Source organism: Myotis lucifugus, unplaced genomic scaffold (genome assembly GCF_000147115.1).
Source record: "Myotis lucifugus unplaced genomic scaffold, Myoluc2.0 scaffold_0, whole genome shotgun sequence".
In the NCBI taxonomy this organism is placed as follows: domain Eukaryota; kingdom Metazoa; phylum Chordata; class Mammalia; order Chiroptera; family Vespertilionidae; genus Myotis; species Myotis lucifugus.
In genome coordinates this window covers 18,872,254-18,877,249 of record NW_005871048.1, presented here as the reverse complement: position 1 = coordinate 18,877,249, position 4,996 = coordinate 18,872,254, and the positions used below count along the sequence as shown (strand labels likewise).

Genomic DNA, 4,996 nt, shown 5'->3' with positions numbered 1-4,996 from the left:
CTGCCAGGTTGAGGGACCCCACCCATGCACAAATTCATGCACCGGGCCTCTAGTATTATTATAAAATCCTACTGAGAAATAAGTTTGTTGTTGTTGAGCTGCAAGATTCATGAAGGGCCACTGAGCCTCCAAATGTCCCTAACCAGAAATCTGGTCCTGTGTCTGCTCCTTCTCAGCTTTGGTCACCACCCCCTAATTCACTGCTCTAATTTCTAATACCTGGTTTAAAATAACTACAACAACAACGGGAAGAATAATGCTAAAAAATAGCTTTTTCTCCTTATGTAAAAAAGATACAGAAATTTGCATTTTGAAGTCTTCAAAAATTTAAGGTATGTTTTAGTTATTAACTGTTCTCTTGCATGGATAGCCCTAGAGTAGATGACATTTTTTTGCTAAAATATACAGTAATATTTATTACAGAATATAGCATTTTATAATAAATATTAGCTAGGGCCTTACTTTGTATCAAGTCTTCTCTGATGAGTGAAATTAAACATGCAACCTAAGGACAGAAAAGAATAAGGAAATAGCATTTTACACAGATGGAGAATCAGGAATGTATCAGTCAGAATTGCTCTTGGGTACAATTACTAAAATAGTCCAAATATTATAGATATGAGTTCATTTTCTCAGAAACTAAATAGTTTGTGAGTAGGAAGTGTTTGTCTTTGTTTCTTTATATAAATAGATTGAAAAACTATGTGGAACTTATGTATCCATGATTTGCTGTCTTTTCCATGTGATCTCACTGTTTCTTTGTTTTTGTTCATGTTACAAGAATGAATGGGACCAAGGGAGGAAAGGTGGTAGCATCAACCACTTTTGTTTATTTTATAAGTAGATGGCTCCAGAAAGTTTTCACATCCATGCCTTTGGTTAGTATCTGTCACTCCTTGCAGCAAGGGTGGCTAGAAAACAAATATTTAGCTCTCTAGTCCCTGGGGTAGAAACTGGAAGGGAACCTTATATGATCTAGGTCATGAGGTTTGCACACTTAAGGTGGTAGATATGACATAAAACATACAAAAGTCCTTCATTTAGTTCCTTCTATTCCTGAAAGACTACATGGAAAGAAATAGGCGAGACAGAGAAAATTTGGAAGGCTGATAACAGGGCTGAGAGGTAAAACTGCAATGTAGATACTTTTGGATATATATGGAGAAATTGAAGACTTTAGCCTAATAGCGTTCTTCCTTGGACTTAATATAGGAAAGACTTGAGCTAAGAAGAATTTGATTATAGACTTGGTTTTATGTCTCAGGTGATGTGGAAGAAATAACAGCACCAATGTTGGAAAGAAGAAGAACAAGGGGATTGATTCCTGACTCCCAGTGTCTTTTTCAGGATATTCTAAATGTCCTGTGTGCTCCAGTGAAGGGACCAACACATCCAGTAAGCTGGTGACTCTGAATGCTAAAAAAAAAAGCAAATGCTACAGACAAGGACACTGAGGCCAGGGTCAGGATAACCGGTGTAGTGATGAGAGTAGTTACACCTGTGTGGACACCGGCAGCAGCATCAACTAAAATGCAAATGAGGGGTAACATGGTCCCCTCTCCCACCTCTTCTTAAAAAGACAGTAAGCCTGCCACTCTTCCTCATATTCAGATACCGCCTTATGGATAAAAAAGAAGAAGGTACAAAATCTGATTATATACTAAGCCACTCAAAAGTGCCTCATTCAACTCTGACAGAAATGTGAGTCCTGAATAGAGAAGTTTTAAAATGAATGGACATTTGGATGCAGGACTCATACTTTAAATTTTTCCAAAGTATTACATTATATTGATTTTACAATCATTTTTATTTTGTAGTCTTTATTTGTAATGTATTATAAATTCATTTACTTTTTTCATTTAAATACATAGATTTCCTTTTAAAAAACTGCCACATACCATAGATTTAACTCAAGTTATATTACCTCATAATTTATATTCAGTAGAAATTGCTTAAATAAGACAGGCATCTACTTCCCTCTCACATAATATAAGTTGACATGAGAAAGTCCAGGGTTTGTGAGGAGTTTCATGTGAGGAGACCTGGACCCATTACCTCTCTCTGCTCCACCATCTTGGAGCACAGAGGTCAATTCAATGTGGAAAATAATGACCAGAGCTCAGGTTCTAAACGTCAAGTAGGAGAGAGAGGGCTGAAAAGCAAAAGGGCATAGTTCCAGCAGAATACTTTTTCACATGCTTCTCTCATTGCATGGCCACAACTCAGGCTGGGAAATTTAGTTTTTATATAAAAGCCACCCAAAATATAATAAATGCTCTATAAGTAAGAAATAAAGATATAATAGATATTGCAAAAGCAATTGCTGAAATGCTATCAGTACATCTGGATCAACAACAAGATTATTTAATAATTCTGCTTTTCAGTTAATATTTATTGTTGCAGAAGTGGTTGATACAAGTCATTATATAAATAATGTTAAATATCAGTCATATGAACTAGTTTTGTTAAATTGTAATATACAGCCTGTTAATACATAGTAAATTTTATTCTGTTCCAATAGTCTTAGGGGAATTACTTGAGAAATATCAATATATGGGGTAAAATATCTTCTCTAAGGCACTAGATTCTTTCAAATGTAATTCTGAATCTTTGGAGAACTTTCTTTTTCTTTTCTCTCTCATGACTGATCCTTAAGGAAGAACAACAGATTTATAATATCAACTGAGGCACTATAAATACTTCATAACAGTTTAAGCATTAATTATACTCAACATCCCCCCTGAAACACATAAAGCAATTCTAGTTTTACAAATGGAATTGCTGAAGTAAAGTAAGGGCCCTTTCTTTGTTGGATAATTTACTCCATTATTATTAATCCTGAAGATGTTCTTGTTAGTAGATGAACTGCATAAGAGACTTTCTAATTACCCTAAGTTCCATTAAAGTATTTTAATGCTTCATTAAAGCTGATGGATGATACACACCTTTGATTATTCAGGTGCTGATTAGTTGTGAAAAACACTTACACCACCAAAGTGTCAGCTAAATGGAGTTCACATCTTATGATATTTTAAGGCTGTGCCTGCAAGGAGTAGATAAAGTCGATCTTAGGAGCTCTCTTGGGCATTATTTAAGAACCATTTTTTCATTATATTTTGTTTTAGTATTTCCATTAATGTCTGGAAATTTAAAGCAGGGAAACTATAAAAAGGCAGTTCTTTAAACTTGTAAAATGTGTAAATAGCAAAAATGATGAAACAAAGAATTATAGTTATTTTTCTTCCTGTTGTAAGCAGTCTAAAACACACATTTCTTCCTGTTATAAGCATTGTAAAATACATGAAGCATATATTTTACTATTAGGAGGAAATAACTTCTTATGTTAATTGGCAATGTGACTTAAATAAAACAGAGGCAAGAAAAAAAACCATGATCATGAAATTTAGTTTATAAATAGCAAAACCTTTTAGAACATAAACATTTTTCCCAGAGTTTGATCATTTGAAACTAAAGGTAACTAGCAATCAATAAATGATAAACAATTAAGCATCAGCTTTTGAAATATCTCTGGCTTCAATGTCCAATTATCTGTTGGACAATTCAAGTACTAATTTATTTCCTCATATGTATTGCATAGCATTAAATTCTCAAAGTTATCAGTGATATTTATTTTAAATAGATTCATGCATTAAGAAATGGGCATATTCACATTGCTTTTGGGAGGACCCTGTGTCAGAATGGCTCAAACATGCCTTGTAATAATCAAGGATTCCCGTTGCTTTTTGATCTGAAGAAGAGCTTGATGTCTGTGCAGTGTTCATGAACTGTACTCCATTGGAGGGGTTTTAAATTGCTCATTTATAGCAGCTTAGTGAATGTAAGTGTATCGGACACTGAGTCAGATAAGTTCTACATGACCAAATTTTCATGAACAGTTGCAGCTCCAACAATTTTTTCATTGCTTTGAAACCCACAGAAGGGATGCCCTAAGCTATATGTTTCTACAGCAGCTTGAATTTAACTAATGTCCTTACATTATTCTATAAGCAAAATATGTTATAAAGCCATTAAGAAGTAATTGGATAGTGCCCTAGGTGGTTGGGGATCTGTCTCTTGCTTTAACAGTGTTTGGATGGAACAGACCCAGGCATGCCTCTTCTACCAGCCTCCGACCATTCATTCTCCAGCGTTTTATCCAGTCACCACCTTCAGAACCACGGCCCAGACCAGCGAGCACACAGGTTTTTTGTTTTTTCTACTTTAACTCATTGCCAAACAGCCATGAGCTCCCAAATTCGTCAGAATTATTCCACCGAGGTGGAGGGTGCGGTCAACCGCTTGGCCAACCTGCATCTGCAGGCCTCCCACACCTACCTCTCTCTGGGCTTCTATTTCAACCAGGCGATGTGGCTCTCAGCAGTGTGGGCCACTTCTGTGAGTTGGCGGAGAAGAAGCTCGAAGGGACTGAGCGTTTCTTAAAGTTGCAAAACCAGCACGGTGGCCACATTCTCTTCCAGGACATTCTGAAACCTTCCCCAGATGAGTGGGCAAAACTCAGGACACCATGAAAGCCTCCATGGCCTTGGAGAGGAACCTGAACCAGGCCCTGTGGAGCTGCAGGCCCTGGGTTCTACCAGCCCAGACCCTCTTCTCTGACTTCCTGGAGAAACATTTCCTGGGTGAGGAGGTGAAACTCATCAAGAAGATGGGCGACACCTGACTCACCTCCGCAGGCTGCATGCCCCCAGGCTGGGCTGGGCAAGTATCTCTTTAAAAGGCTCACCCTCAAGCAGGACTAGGAGCCTGTACAACCCAGAGGCCTTTGAGGGGCCCCTCTGCATTTCCCTGGTGTCTGGCTTTTAGTTGAGCCTCTTCTTGAAACTATTAATCATTCTTTTAACCAGCCTGAAGCCCTCTCCCATGCATTGGGCCAAATGGGAACAAAGCTTTTTGCAAAAAAAAAAAAAGTGATTTGAGAGAACACTTTCTGTCAGTAAGGATCAGTGGTTCAATGTGTGGATTCTGGATCCCGGCT

General features: G+C 37.5%; 1 pseudogene; it reads left to right on the top strand.

The window, feature by feature from the left end:
- The first annotated feature begins 4,242 nt into the window (after positions 1–4,242).
- LOC111825087 lies at positions 4,243–4,760 on the top strand (annotated as a pseudogene).
- The last annotated feature ends 236 nt before the right edge of the window (positions 4,761–4,996 follow it).